Below are 17,288 nucleotides of genomic sequence, written 5' to 3' on the forward strand. Positions count from 1 at the left end.
GTACTCCCACATCAATCTTCCACTGATATTATAATCTGGTATACAATTTCAAGTATTTCTGGATGTATGTATCATCAACTAGCATATCAAATCCATTTGCTTTATTTTGATACTTCTTTCTCTCTTTCTCTCTTTCTCTCTTTCTCTTTCTTTCTTTCTTTCTTTCTTTCTTTCTTTCTTTCTTTCTTTCTTTCTTTTGCTGTAGCTCTACCCTTGAAGCATTCTCAGTCAATTTTGAGTTAGCTTCCCCCTTCTCGTTTGTTTACTAGCCTAGTTACGCAAGTGTCACGTGCTTTTTATGTATGGACTGGGGAAGAAAACTTTCTTCTAAAAGCATGATAACTTGTAGTCTCATATTTATTTAGACTGCTTTGAGAGATTTTCCTCTTAGACTGCATAACTGTATAATTTCTTTTAGAATGCTGCTCTTTCCCCTTAGACAATGAAAAACAATGACAGCAATTTGAACTGATTCTGGCATTGTCCTGAACAGAGGTGGTAGAGATGACTAAGCAGCATTGCCCTGGTCCTGACTGAAGCCCCTGGACCCGCCAGGTGTGGCCCATGGACCAGGAGTTTGACAGCCCTGCCTTAAGAACTACCTTATCTCATGTGCCCTCAGCATTTCTCCCCCAGACCCTTAAAGAATAGTATTTAGCAAATGGAATCTAATAGTAATGAGTTGGCTGATTACCATGAGGCACAAGAGTTTCACTGAATATGTGTATTGTGTGCACAAGGCTTTTGGAAGTAGCATTTATTTATTTTATTTTATTTATACTTCATCCTTCCCCAAAGTTGACTCAGAGTGGCTTACAACATAAAACCGTCAAACAGTAAAAATGATAAAACAGTGAGTAGCAGCAACAAAAACCCATACTTCAAATCAGGCAAGAATAGATACCCCAAGAACTCCAGCATGACAAGAAGGGAGATAATTCCCAAGCTTGGCATAGGTGGAAGAATGCCAACCTGGCATGGGGCTGTCCTTGTCCTGAATCCAGAAACTGCAGCTGGTGCAGAATGTGGCAGCCAGGCTGCTGCTGGGGCTTTCCATGTAGGAGCACATACAGCCTGGGCTGTGGACGCTGCACTGGCTGCTGGTGGTATACTGGATTAGCTACAAGGTGCTGGTTATTATCTTTAATGCCCTATATGGCTGAGGACCTGCTTACCTTAGAGACCATCTCTCCCCACATGTTCCCCAGAGGGTACTTAGGTCAGGAACACAAAACTCACTATCAATCCCCGAGCCAAGGGAGGCAAGACTGAAAACAACTCGAGAAAGAGCCTTCTCAATCGCAACCCCTCATTGGTGGAACCAGCTGCCTGAGGAGGTCAGAGCCTTGCGGGACCTTGCCCAGTTCTACAAGGCCTGCAAGACAATACTATTTCAGCCAGCTTTTAACTGAAATGATTACCACTGCCAAGATATTAGCTCTAAATGAACTCTTATGATCACTGAATGCCATCCTTAAACTGTATGGAAATTAGCACTAAATTGTTTTAATCTAATGTTTAATTTAACTGTTTTCATTGTTATTCTATTATGTATTGTGAGCTGCCCTGAGCCTCCTTCAGCAGGGAGGGTGGGATATAAATCAAATAAACATAAACAACATAAACATAAAAAAACCATCACTGACTCACAGCAGCAGTTCAGAGCCTTCACTGCCACATTCAGAGTTTAGGAGGAGGAGAAGGTTGGATTTATACCCTGTCCTTAATTCAGAGTGATTAACAATCTCCTTTTCCTTCCCCTCCCCACAACAGACACCCTGCAAGATACATGGGGCTGAGAGAGCTCTGAGAGAATTGCTCTTGAGAGAACAGCTTGAGAAAACTTGTAACTGACCCAAAGACATACCAGCAGCTGCATGTGGAGGAGTGTGGAATCAAACCTGGTTCTTCCAGATTAGAGTCCACACTCTTAACTTCTACACCAAATTGGCTCTCAAAGGAAAATTAGAGCTGGATGTCATTAATATATTAGTGACAGTCTCCACATGACTTACCCCAGTGGTTTTATGTTTAAATTACATTAAAATGCCACCTTCTGGATACTACACATGAATAGAACAACACATGAAGCTACATTATATTGAATCAGACCATTAGTCCATCAAAGTCAGTACTGTCTTACTCAGACTGGCAGCAGCTTTCCAGGCTCTCAGGACAGAGGTCTTTCCCATCACCTGGTCTTTTCAACTGGAGATACTGGGGTTTGAACCTGGGACCCTCTACATACAAAAGCATGACCCCTCCCTACTACATTACTGGAAGCACCAGAAACATCAAGGTTAGTAACTTCACTCCATCACATGCCATATCCCAGCCCAAAAATACAGGAGGATACTATGGTCAATACAGAATTAACATCTCTAAGAAAAGAGTCAGCACAAATAAATTGCATACCTTCTGTCCATTACCCAGTGAAGGTCAACTAGGAGAAAAGGATCTTAATAATAAGATAATGGTCCATCGGGCAAGCAGCAGAATCCAATGTATTGAGCCCTTAGTGGGCTTCCATACATAGTATTGTAGTGTTTGGCTCAGTAGATCACAATTTGGATGAGCGTGCAGCAAAGAGTAATCAGATGAAAAACAATGCATTTTGATTTCCTATCTTCTTGTAAGATCTCACTGAGCATTAAAAATGAAAGTTGAATAAAAAGAGGAACAGCTGAAAGAAATGTTCTGTTTATGCACTTTACTTTCTTCTGTGAGCCATGGTTTTGACACCAACTCATTATTTTGCAAGAAGGCATAAGGATCAATATGCCATCAAGATAAAGGAATAATATAAATTGTCCTGAGACTTAAGACATTTCTTTTCCATCAAACTGAAAATTGAAAAGGGAGGGTTTAATTGTCTTCTGCTTATATTATCATAAGTTTAATTAGTAGTCTGCAAAATGAGTTCTACAAAAAGATAATGAGTTCACAAATCATGATTTTCCAAAAGTGAATCAATTCTTTGGAACATCCGCAACATGACAAGTGATGTGACTGGGTCATTTCTTTCAACAAAGAACATCTCAAATCCTAATATACTAACTGCAAATTCTCCCATTATATTAATATTAACAATTGAGGTTTGAACTAGAGCCTCCACTATGCCTTGGTGTAACCCTGTCATTATGGAATATGCAGCAATAACTTCATGTAATAATGGTGGGACTTCGCCAACAGAAAAGTCTACTCTACTTCATATAACATATTTGTGAAATAGCAGTGGATCACAGTACAAGAAGGGGAGAGGTATTTAGAGGGTTAATTTGGACTATGTATGTTACCTAGCCACTAGAAGTTTCTCTTCTATTTGCCGTTTTGCTTATTCATCTTGTTTTATCTGCCCTAGACCAAGAACCTTCCCTATGAAGAAAGGTTGAAACGCTTAGGGCTCTTTAGCTTGGAGAAACGTCGACTGAGGGGTGACATGATAGAAGTTTACAAGATAATGCATGGGATGGAGAAAGTAGAGAAAGAAGTACTTTTCTCCCTTTCTCACAATACAAGAACTCGTGGGCATTCGATGAAATTGCTGAGCAGACAGGTTAAAACGGATAAAAGGAAGTACTTCTTCACCCAAAGGGTGATTAACATGTGGAATTCACTGCCACCTTCAAGAAGGGGTTAGATAAAAATATGGAGCAGAGGTCCATCAGTGGCTATTAGCCACAGTGTGTGTGTGTGTGTGTGTGTGTGTATATATATATATATATATATATATATATATATATATATATATATATATATATATATTTGGCCGCTGTGTGACACAGAATGTTGGACTGGATGGGCCATTGGCCTGATCTAACATGGCTTCTCTTATGTTCTTATGTTCTTAGAGTGTAGCAAAACTATTTTTTTTATTTTTTTTATTTATTTTTTTTAATTTTATTCAATTTTTAGCCCACCCTTCCCATAGGACAGGCTCAGGGCGGGTTACATCATAATCTTAGTGTGCAGCTGTGTAAATAAAAAACCACTAAGAGACACCATAAATTTTAAACAACCAGACAGTGTAATGTAGAGGTCAGTGGTGTTCTGACCAAGCTTGCGCATAGAACTTCAAATAAACAAGAGCATGTAACAAAAAGATAGTCATAGTTGACAATTCAAAAACAGTCTTTCCAATCACAAAGGAGTAACAATATTCCAGTATTTAATTCATAGAACTAAAGAAAGCCCTTCCAAAGACATCTGTTCTCGATGTCTGGTTGTTTAAAATATATGGTGTCTCTTAGCAGTTTTTTATTTACACTAGACCAAGAGAAAGCACTACTTCTCCACATGTGGACCTATATTGTTACCTAGTCTGTGTGTTTTGCCCTATTCCCATCAAATGGCAACTGCTGATATTGGGAGCATGATGGGTAGCACATGATCTCACTAGTATACGTGTGGTGGTTAAATCTGAAAAGGAATAAAGTTACAGAGATATTTAATCTATATGATTGTTTTTGCAAGTCTGTCCAAGAAGTACAGAGCATTGTGTCTACTGCAGTCCAAATAATTGACTTTTTCTGGGTTATATATTCAGTTTAATAGCTAGAGAACTAAATAGGTTATATTTCCTGGCTGCTACCATTGGTGATCCTCTAAAATTCTCTTAAAATCCCATACATTCTATGTAGCAGTCTTCCTTTAGAGATTTTGAGAATCATTCAATTATCATTTACTATAAGTACCCTTAAGTGTGTCCAATATTCTGCATTATTTAAGAAAAGCTGACACAACAATAATGATTGGTTGATGACATAGCTTGGCTGTGACCTTGCTGCCTCAAATGATTGCTGCCTCAAATGAAAAGATCAGAACCCTGGTACAAGCCAATGTGTGAAGCTCTGAACCAAAATTTAAGCAGAGGAAAACAATAGGGTAATTAATCCTTGAATATATGCATAATATATTATGAATGAAGAGATTGAAATCAGTGCCTATGGTTCTTTTTGCCCTATACAATAGGGATTAGGGGAAGATAGCATGAGACCAATATAATAATTGCTTGCTAAGTGTAATGATAAAAGCAAAATGCTATTATGCAAAATGAAACCATTATATACCAGTGTGATTAGAGTATCTTCATTTAGATATCCATACAATCAAATGTTTTTAAAATATATACCTTAAGAATTATAGCTCCATTTGCACTTGGAATTCCCTTCTCTTAGCTCTTAAGATTATTATATTATTTATTTCTTCAACAGCTTTAATCAAGAAAGCTCCTTAAAAGCCACATATCATTTGAGACGGTCTAAGACCTGATGCTGCAAAAGGAAATCGAAGCAATGTTCATATCAAAGTGATGCATGGTTGTATAATTACTTAGACTGCAATTCTCAAGCTTCTTGGGCTAGATTATTCCCATTGGCATTGATATGATTTTAGCGGAGCTATTCCAGAGTTAATAGATGGAGGATCATATTGACCTTCCTAAGTATGCATACCATCTGCGTGTTTGCTTCCCTTCAGAAGCTGAAACAGTTGACTTGCCAGGAGGAAAGGAAGAAGTCTCTCTTCACATTCAGCTGTGCCTGCACTATTCTTTCTCCACTCCTGAAGTAAGCATGCCTCCATAGCAGACCAAATTATGGAAGGAAATTGCCCACCTGTCATTCTGTGGAGTGGGTTAACCTCCTATGATCATACATTCCTACATCTATTTTGTAAACATGGAATAATATTTTTACTTTAGATTTATTATTTTGCAGAGAGGTGTTTCTGCCCTGTAAGGTATCAACAACGGGTGCATTCACACTACCCTAAATAATGTGTTTTGCAACTGGATTTTTACTGTGTAATCCCTGCCCCCATCCAGTTTTCCTCCTACTGAGATTTAAAGGCGTACACATCTTCCAAAGCACAAGCAGTTTCCAAGCTTCTTCCAAGCCTGCTGAGATTTAAAGGCTCATGTTGGCTGTTGGGGTGGGGCTTCCCCCTGTTGGTCAGCTGACTGGCAGCAGGGACGAGCCTGCAAAACTGGGGGATCCCCTGCCAGGACGTGGGGACTGGAAAGCCTAGTTGACCTTTATGTTTCCAAAAATAGAATATACTTTGGGGGCTAGGCTGAAACAGCTATGTGAATTATAAGCGGAGCAGCACCACAACAAAATCATAAAACATCACTTTGAATGCCCAAATAGCTGGCTGCAAGGCAGTTTACAAAAGAGACCCTTTCATCCACAGAAGGTTTCCATGATCCATATTGTTTTGATTGACTTCTTCAGGTTGTATCACTCAACCTGTCCTAAAATCCTCCCAGTTTGCCATCTGGACTAATGAGAGACACACTAGCAATGTAGTCCTCTACAGAATAACACCTTTTGAAACCTATCTCCATCTTTGTATCAGCAGTTGGCTGAATTACTATATAAATGTAATACTCTGTATGCAAGACAATCAGAACTTATCTTAAAGTATTTGAAAAATACTTACCAGCCAACTGAGGGAAAAGCAGACAAACTATTTGCCTTTTGACTAAAACAGATTAAAATAAGAATACCATTTTTGGAATCATAAATATTGGCAGTATTACTTACATGAAAACACAAGTGATTTATTTTTTTCAAAGGCATACAAATTACCATCCTCTTAGATCAGATGAGCGAAAATCAGTGCTGGTTACTCCAGTATCAATACTTGACACTGAAGAAGCCATTAAAAATATGAAGTCAGGAAAGGCCCTATACTTGTATGGATACCCTGCCGAATGGTATAAAGCTTTTCGTGATGAAATTGCCTCTGTCCTTATAAACTGGTTAATGACATTAGTATAGGATATTTGTTGCCAAAGACTATGTACAAAGCCTTCATCTCTCCGATTCCTAAACCTGATAAGAATTCTATGTCTTGTAGCATTACAGGCCAATTTAATTAACTTAGCTACTAAAACGTTTCTCTCAATACTAATAAAATGTCCCAATGCATGTGCAGAATCCATTAGCCACATAACCCAAGAGCAATTTGTTCCCAGGAGACAGAGAGCAGATCACATCTGTCTGTTAGCTGATACAGCACTGAGTCAGGAAGTCCTTCTACTTATCTAGTATTATCGCTAGATATAGAGAAGGCCTTCAATAGATTGTACTGGAATTACTTATATCAAGTTCTGAATAGGCTAAAACTTCCATTAGAACTGATATACTGTGATATACCAGATCAAAAACTTTCCTAAAAGGAATTTTCAACACAGCTGCTAATGAATGGGCTCTATTGCCATATTTTCTCATGGTGAAGAGTACTAGGAAAGGATGCCCCCAGCCTCCTCTTGTGTATAGCACATGCTACTGGTCCTTGAACCAGTAGCATGTGCTATATAGCAATCACATGATATTATATAAGTTAAAATTCAAGAACAAAAAGTAAAACTGACATTCTACATCTATGACATTCAGGTTTTAGCAAGAAAAATCAGCCCTTAAACATGTAATTGATTGATCAGTCCAGGTCAGTACCAGAAGTAAACTGGAGTAAATCCAAGGCATGGCAATCAGACAGGCATGGACCAATCTAATAAATAAAAGGTGCCCCTTCCGATGGAATGCAAAATATTTTAAATACTGAGGAATCCTAATCCCACAAAACATAAAAGATCTTAAAAGATCTGAGAAAGGTCTAGATCACAGGGCCAGCCCTAGGGTGCATGGCACCCCAGACAGACTCACTGCCTGCTGCCCCATGCCCAAGACCAGCCCACTCCTCCACCGCCCCCTCCCTCTCCCCCTTTCTGCAGCATTGCAACATGGTGCAACGTGGCACCATGCTCCGCAGCCATCCCCTGGCATGCTCAGAGCAGCACCAGCACTCTAGCGCTCTCTTTGAATGCTCAGATGCCTGTGTCAAAGCGGGCAAAGCTGAGCCTAGCTGGACTCCTCTGAGCGCATGAGGGCGGCAGAGCATGGTGCTGTGGAAGAGGAGGGAGGGGGCTGGTGACCATGACAACAACAGGGGGGGATTAGGCATTTGTCTAGGGTACCAGGAGGGGGAAGAGCCCAATTCAGTGCCCTAGGCAAATGCCTAATTTGCCTACTGGGCGAGCCAGCCCTGCTAGATTATAGATTATTATAGATGATATGAAATTATAGCTATTAATGTTATAGGACGTAATATATTTTTAGAGACCTCCCAGTCCAAATTCAGCAAAGTAATTTCTGTGACATAGATCTTTTTAAAAATTTTCTGTGGGGATCAAAGCACAAGTCTCAATTTCTACTTTAAAAAATACAACTTCTCCAAGACAATGGAGATTTCAGTTTGACTAATTTCAAAATTTAGCACATAGTATTCCTAGTTTCACAGGCTAAAATGTTGCAAAAATATAAAAACAGACATTAAATGACCTTTGTGGATACAATTGACTATAAGCAATGTAATCTTTTATGTATATAAAATGCATTACAGTCATAGATCTCCAGAATAAATTCTATACTCTCTTACAGTGCTTACTATAAGAAGGGCATGGAATGATCTCAGGTCACCTCTTCAGCCTGCTAACTGATAGTCTTAACTGGAGATGCTAGAAATAGAACCTGGGATCTTCTGCATGCAAACTGAGCCACATACCTTCCGTAAAAGAGTAAGCCTAGTTTTTATGAGCCTTCCATCTTTTAAAAGAACAAGTTTATTATGTGGGGTTGCTATTAGATGAAGGTTCAGGTCTCTTCTATGGCATATAGAAGTTCTAACAAATTTCAGTTGGTGTGCTAGCCATTTCTCTTCTTTGAAAGATCTGATCTGGCCAGAATTATCCATTCTTTGATCACATCCAGATTACTTTACATAGGAGGGCACTTTACATAGGAATGCTTTTGAAGACAGTTCAGAATCTTCAGTCAGAACAAAACGCAGCAACAATACAGTTGGCTGATGTGAGGGATGATTCAGTGTTCATAAAACAGGCATTCAAAAACTGAACTTACATTGTTCACAATGCCAATTTGCTGTCACTGAGCATTTCATGCAGTTGCCTTCACAATAAGCAGCATTTTTAGTAGTCTTGTATTGTTGTATATGTGGAATCCATCATGGCAGCTGGCTTGAGTTGCTGCTGTTGCCTGGCTGGTTTGGATCACATAGACTCCTTGGGTCATCACTGGACAGATGATACATAATCTAAAATCAGCTTTCAGAGCATATTTGCACCTATGTCATCAGCACCATTAATCAAGTTAAGGCATATTCAGAAGACTGAACTTCAGTTCCAGGCAAGGTTCCCTCTAAGCTGCAAGGTCTTGTGAGCAAAAATTCTTCTTTGTGAGCTACTGGCATTAAAGTTGTGAACTACTGGCATTAAAATTGTGAACTACTGCATAAATTATTGTGCTCTGGGGTCATTCTTCCTGAGCTAAGACAAAAATCTGTTAGCTGGAGGCTAAAAATCTATGAGCTAGCTCACACTAACTCAGTTTAGAGGGAACACTGGTTCCAGGTAGCGGTGGAAGAACAAATAAATGAAATCTAATTAACACAGACAAACTTACTGAGTTTGGGGGTTCAGACTAGGAAACTCAGTGGCCAAGACCAGAACTCTAGAAAGATAAGCTACACAACTTCCTGACCCACTTCACCCACACAACAGGAAGAAACTGAGGAAAACATGAGTTTTACATGTTTCTGTTATGGGAGGCCTAGAATAGGCAGGCCTGCCCCTTTCCAAGAACACATCTAGGGGAGAAACACTCAAGGATTTTTGGCTAACAGAGCATAGGGGTTTTATTAAGGATGATTATCCTGGTGCCTGCAAAAGCAGATCATAAAATCACACTGAAGAAGATACTGAGTCCTTCTTGTATAAGGCAAAAGTAGGCAAAAGGTCATGGTTTAGAATTTTGAAGAGAGTTCATCAGTTCTGTTCCCAAACATAATTCTCTCTCTCCAACCTCTGCTCAGAATACATTCCGCATTCCAAAAAGAAAAACAAACTATGAGACTCTTCCCTGAGAGACAGCATGGCTCCAACCCTTGTCTGAGAGATCAAAATGAACATGTTGGGAGGAGGGGGCAGACAGAAATACAACATTTCTAAAATTTGTCCAACCAGTGTTGGCTCATAATTATAAGACATGTGATTATAAGACATGTAAAATTCCTCAACAGTTCTTTTTTTTCCCTTTTGGATACATTTGGTGAACCAATGGGAAAGGGGAACAACAATGGGGAAAGCAGTGTGAGAATACACACTTTGTGATTGAACCTTGCTCCCATGAAGTAGCACCAAGTCAGCTAGGCACAATGGAAAAGGTGAGAGTACAGGGGCAAGCCACACAGCTCTCTCTCAGTTTCCTTGCTAGTAATAATAATAATAATCATTTTATTTATATCCCGCCCTCCCCGTCGAGGCAGGCTCAGGGCGGCTAACAACATCAATCAATACAGTAAATTATACAGTTATTTAAATAATAGCTAACAATTATTAAAATTCTAAAAACAATAGAATGATAAAATTAACATCTTGGTGCTATTCCAGCAGGTGACAAGCAAATCAAACCTGCTTATATTTTATTGATTTTGTAGTATCCAGGCCTCAGATTCAGCAGCTCACAGGAGCACAACTCCTGAACCTTTCTGAGGGTTCCCCGTCTTCCTCCCCACCTGCCTTGTCCATTGAATAGTAGGAGCAGCTGCCTAACAATTCCTGGATTAGGAGAGCAGGCAGCCAACCAGCCACCAGGGGCTTTGCTGCACCCCCACGAGCCCTCATTAACCCCTGGAGAAGCCCACACCTCCCTTTCTCCACTTCTTATGTGATTTGGGGTGGCAGGTGGCTTGCTGGCCTTTTGACTGTGTGTGGGGTGACCAAGGAGAACCCCAGGCAAGCAAGGCCTGCTTGGGCTGGCTGGATCTCTAGCCAACCCAAGCAGGCCTTGCTCACCCAGAGCTCTCTTTTCTCGTGTCGGGTTACTTTTAGCTGGTGGGGGGGTGACATATGCTAATGAGCTCCACCACCTATTTTTCTACAAAATGACCCCTGGTAGCATCTAATCAAGATAACATATAAGGAATGGAGGAAACAGTGTAAAAATGTGTATCTACAGAGCATTTACCATCTGATTTTGAATGTTTTGGGGGGAAGCAAATGTTTCTTGAACTGCTTAAGACTATTGCCTATAATTTGTAAAACAAACAGAGGGGGAGGGGCATCTATAGATAGTGAAAGCTACAGGAAATGCATTTCAACAGCTCTAAGGTAGGTAGGTAGGTAGGTAGGTAATTTTATTTATATCCCGCCCTCCCCACCGGAGCAGGCTCAGGGCGGCTAACAACATCATTCAGTTATACAAAAAACAAAGTTAAAAACAAAGTTACATTTAACATTAAAATTCTGATAAATTTAAAATTAATTAATTAATTAATAATAAAAGTGCTAATGCTGCTTGTTCTTTTTTATGATGGCGGTAATCATTAGCAACTACTTTCTTCGTCAGCGAAAGCCAGTCGAAAGAGGAAAGTTTTGCAGGCCCTGCGGAATTGTTCAAGGTCCCGCAGGGCCCGCATTTCCTCTGGAAGTTGGTTCCATAGGTTCGGGGCTACAGAGGAGAAGGCCCGATTGCGGGTGCATTGCAGCTTCACCTCTCTTGGTCCGGGGGTGGTCAACAAGTTTTTTCCAGCTGACCTCAGTGCTCTCTGGGGTTCATATGGGGAAAGACGGTCCCTAAGGTAGACAGGTCCTCGACCATATAGGGCTTTAAAGGTAATGACCAGCACTTTGTAACGAACCCGGAATATAACCGGCAGCCAGTGCAGCTCGCGCAGCCCAGGCCGTATGTTCTCCCATTTAGGGAGCCCCAGCAACAGTCTGGCCGCTGTGTTCTGCACCAGCTGCAGCCTCCGGGTTCGGTACAGAGGCAGCCCCATGTAGAGGGCATTGCAGAAATCCAGTCTCGAGGTGACCGTTGCATGAAGTACCGTTGCCAGGTCTTGGCGCTCTAGGAAGGGAGCCAACTGCCTTGCCCGCCTCAAATGGAAAAAGGCTGACTTGGCAGTGGCTGCTATCTGGGCCTCCATTGATAATGAAGTAACTAAAAAAGAACTAAAAAGTAACTAAAAGAACTAAAAAAAAAAAAGTAGTCCCCTGTCGTTTCTGACTCTGGGGTGACGTTGCATCACAACGTTTTAACTGCAGACTTTTTTTACAGGGTGGTTTGCCATTGCCTTCCTTAAAGGTAAAGGTAGTCCCCTGAGCAAGCACCAGTCATTTCCGACTCTGGGGTCACATTGCTTTCACAACATTTTCACGGCAGATTTTCTACAGGGTGGCTTGCCATTGCCTTCCACCCAGCAAGCTGGGTACTCATTTTACTGACCTTGGAAGGATGGAAATCTGAGTCAACCTGAGCTGGCTACCTGAAACCAGCTTCCGCCGGGATTGAACTCAGGTCATGAGCAGAGAGTTCGGACTGCAGTACTGCAGCTTTACCACTCTGCTCCACAGGGTTCTAAAAGAACTAGATTGTTGCCAATTTGCTTCAAAACTCAATTTAAAGTATTGATCATTCATTATAGAGCCCTAATGGCTTGGGACCAGTATTACCATAGAAGCTAATCGTCCATTAAGCTCATCTACAGTGACACTATTCTCCATTTCTTCTGAGGTAAAGCAAATTATCACAAGAGACAGGGCCTTATCCACTGCCACAGGTAGTTTTGGCACTCAGATCCTACTGCCATTTGCATGGTATCAAACTCTATAAGCTTTCAGTGCCATGGAGAAAATTGCTTTTCCTACAGGCTTCTTGTTTTTCCTTTCCTATTACTGCTGAATGATCTTTGAATCACTGTGCATTCATTTTATTATTTCCTTGTTTCTGGTCTTTTAAAGTATTTTAATTCTGCTGTTTCTTACAGTACTGTTGCATTGATGGTCTTTTAATTGTTACTATTGATATGAATCTCTAGATTTAAGTAACTTTGTGTTGGAGAATTTCAAGGCCCAGGAAATTGCCTGGGACCTTCACTAATGTTCTATGGGTTGGATTAGGACTGTACAGAGAAAATTCAGAGGGAGAGACAACCTTACCTTAGAAACTATTTACTGAATCTTGAAAATCACAGTGCAGAAACTTTTAACCATATAACATTCTAATATGTAGTATACAGAATTAATCACATTAATCAAATACCTAAATAGAGTTCACTGTAATTCTATAAAGGATATATCCTAGTTGCTCTGGCAAGACCTATAAGGAGGGTGATTGCCCAGAACAACCATGAACAAAAGCAAACACTGACATTATATACTTGTAAAACCCTATATAGCTGTCAATCTGACACACTTGACAAATCCCAACCTCTCAAACATAGCAGGCATGAACTTTGCAGAGAGTGAGTATAAATGGGCAGTCTTCGCAGTGGAGGACGGTAAGCAGTGGGGTGCCGCAGGGCTCGGTACTGGGTCCCATGCTCTTTAACTTGTTCATAAATGATTTAGAGTTGGGAGTGAGCAGTGAAGTGGCCAAATTTGCGGATGACACTAAATTGTTCAGGGTGGTGAGAACCAGAGAGGATTGTGAGGAACTCCAAAGGGATCTGTTGAGGCTGGGTGAGTGGGCGTCAACGTGGCAGATGCGGTTCAATGTGGCCAAGTGCAAAGTAATGCACATTGGGGCCAAGAATCCCAGCTACAAATACAAGTTGATGGGGTGTGAACTGGCAGAGACAGACCAAGAGAGAGATCTTGGGGTCATGGTAGATAATTCACTGAAAATGTCAAGACAGTGTGCGTTTGCAATAAAAAAGGCCAACGCCATGCTGGGAATTATTAGGAAGGGAATTGAAAACAAATCAGCCAGTATCATAATGCCTCTGTATACATCGATGGTGCGGTCTCATTTGGAGTACTGTGTGCAGTTCTGGTCGCCGCACCTCAAAAAGGATATTATAGCATTGGAGAAAGTTCAGAAAAGGGCAACTAAAATGATTAAAGGGCTGGAACACCTTCCCTATGAAGAAAGGTTGAAACGCTTAGGGCTCTTTAGCTTGGAGAAACGTCGACTGAGGGGTGACATGATAGAAGTTTACAAGATAATGCATGGGATGGAGAAAGTAGAGAAAGAAGTACTTTTCTCCCTTTCTCACAATACAAGAACTCGTGGGCATTCGATGAAATTGCTGAGCAGACAGGTTAAAACGGATAAAAGGAAGTACTTTTTCACCCAAAGGGTGATTAACATGTGGAATTCACTGCCACAGGAGGTGGTGGCGTCCACAAGCATAGCCACCTTCAAGAAGGGGTTAGATAAAAATATGGAGCAGAGGTCCATCAGTGGCTATTAGCCACAGTGTGTGTGTGTGTATATATATATATATTTGGCCGCTGTGTGACACAGAATGTTGGACTGGATGGGCCATTGGCCTGATCTAACATGGCTTCTCTTATGTTCTTATGTTCTTTGCCTGTTATTAATGTAACATTTTTGAGAGAATGAAGCCCCAGACTCTTCTGGCACTTCTTCAAATGGCAATCTGTATATTATCAACAGGTTGGGAAGCTCTTAGATGTATACTATGTCTAGTGAGACATAGGGGCCTGTCAATTTATGTTTAGGCTTTGGAGCTAGTACCATGGGCTTGGAATATATAAACTATTCTTTCTGCATCAGGAATCAATTCTTGCTTCAAAAAAATAGAGGACTTAGCCAGGCTATAGAGTCTTATGGGATGCTAAGCCAAAGACTTCATAGAACAGGGTTCGGGGCTATTTCAAGCTGCCATACAGAAATGCCCCAGACTCATTTATATTTCTGCCACACTTGGAAGTTACTTCAATAGCTAAAAACAATAGGTATAAATATTTTAAATAAATTTATGATACCCTTTCACTATTTCATAGGTAGGGTTGCCAGTCCATAAGATTTTTAGGGGATGATGCCTGGGGATAATGGAGTTTCAGGGGAATGTGATGTCACTTCCATGTGATGCTTTTGTTGTTTGTTTTTCATGTATAAGTGCATATTTGAAGAACCAGCTCCTTTTTTTTACAGCTCTGCAATCCCTCCACCAAGTACTATGATCATTGGTTCCTATACAACTGTATTTCTCCATCAGAAATCACTCCCATTCCCACCTAATCTTACTCCCTTTTCCACTCATTTCCTAGGGATCTATATATTTATGTGGCACTGCCTAAATGCATCCTGCACTTTTTCCTCCCCCCATAAATATTTCCCACCACAGCAATGTTATGAAGTGGCTTGGAGTAAAGTTCCAGAATTCTTGCCGCTGATATGGAAGCCTAAAGAGGGATTATTTCCAGCACTGTCCCACCCCCAAGAAATGGCACACTAAAACAAGCCCCCATGGGCTCCTGATCACAACAAAATATTGTGGCAAAGAAGCATATAAGTCTTGATTCAAAGCGCTTGTGCAAAGATCTGATGATGCACGCATCACTAACTGCTTCAAAAAAAAAAAGAGGCAAAAATGGAAAGGAAGGTTCAGACTTCCAAAATGGCTTGATTTCACAACAGGGGAGTTCAGACATCAGGACTTTCTGTAATTCCCGAGCTTTCCCCAGTGTTGTAGCAGTAGTAGTTATTTATTTCAGTCTTTTGACCAATACACAATTCAATCAGACATAAAATACAATAGTAGAAAATTCAAATTTAGGAACTTTTAGGGTGCAGTTCCCATAATTTGATAATTAATGCACAAAACTTAGCAACTACACATGTGATCTTAGCATTATTATCAGATAAAAACCAGTGAACTTTCCTCAGTGTCGGAAAACTCACAATCAAGCAGTGGTGGGGTGAAAACTGAGGAATGGGATACTGATGATGCTGCTTGAATGTGATTTTTAATCTGCAGAGTAACAGCAATTAGATCAAACAGCTCATCTGACGGCAGCCACAGAATTTGCTACTATATACTTCCTCAACATATAGTAAAATCATATGTCATGATTTCTTTTTCAGTAATTACATCTTGGTGGGGGGTTTTTTAATATACCTTGTTGAAAAACATAATTAAAATAATCAAAACACTGTTGTATATTAAAAGTAAGCATCTATTATAATGTTTTATTGAACAAGTCAAGTAATGCAAGTGCAAGAATGTCCTAATTCTATATGATCAAATGTTAGTCACAAGGGAGGGGGGCTGAATGATTCAAGATCACCTTGGAGCAGCACTGAAACAACCAGATTTTTAGCTGTCGGATGTTGCAACTATGCAAACAGAAATAATATTAAATGATTTGCAAAAGTAAAGTTCTACAGAAGCATGATTCGGTGTAAAGTTCTACAGAAGACAATCTAGTTCACATGAAGCTTAGAACATTACCAGTGAAAAGATTTATCTTCAGTGGCCATACATCCAGCTATTAGAAGAGTTGCAAGTGTGGAATAGAGGATGATTTATTTAAGGGGGGTGGGGGAAAGAATAGAGGGAAAATATAAATTATGTCAGAAACATCATTCAGAAACTAAGACTCATGAGCAAAGGAGAGGGGAATGTTTCAAATAAAAGTTGCCAATTATACAGCTGACTTTTTTGGCAATTCACACTCCATTTTTAGATGATCATTATATGAAACCTTACAATACTGCCTGTAATCAAGAAGATGGAGAATCCTGTTTTCTGGGGGATACAGAAGAAGCAGAAGGAAGAAGAACTTATCTTTTTTCTGGCTTTAGACAGAATTACCAAACGATGTAGCAATTATAGAACTTTAATATTGTAAGCCAAACCTACTGGAGCTTAAAATGTGCTACAGATACCTGGGATCTGCAAGGATTTGCTCCGTCAATGAACTAAAACTTTCAACATCCTAGAGAGAATACATAAAAATGCATTTTTAAAAAACTTTTTTAAAAAAAACTTGACTCCACAGAAGCCTGTGCTACAATAAAGATATGTTGGTCTTTAATGTGCCACAAGAGTCCTGTTAGTATTTAGAGTTTTGAAAATTTATGTTTTCTAAAATACATAATAAAGTTATGCTGGGGGGGAGCTCTTTCATGCATAGAAAAAAGGATTTTTTCTGAGCTATGGTTCGCACAGGAGACCGTCAGTTGAATATTATCATATAATAATAATAATAATAAATTTTTATTTGTATCCCGCCCTCCCTGCAAAAGCAGGCTCAGGGCGGCTAACAAGACATGGTATAACCATGATTCGCATAAAACAATTTTAAAATACAGTTAATAAATACATTTAAAAGACGGTTACATAAAAAGTTAAAACTACAATAAATTAAGATGCTATGTTCAATAGATGTATTCCGATGGCTAGATATCGCTTTCAGGGCTCCTTATATGCTTGCAGAAAGAGGGTGGTTTTGC

The sequence above is a fragment of the Heteronotia binoei genome, chromosome 3 (assembly GCF_032191835.1).
Source record: "Heteronotia binoei isolate CCM8104 ecotype False Entrance Well chromosome 3, APGP_CSIRO_Hbin_v1, whole genome shotgun sequence".
Classification (NCBI taxonomy): Eukaryota; Metazoa; Chordata; class Lepidosauria; order Squamata; family Gekkonidae; genus Heteronotia; species Heteronotia binoei.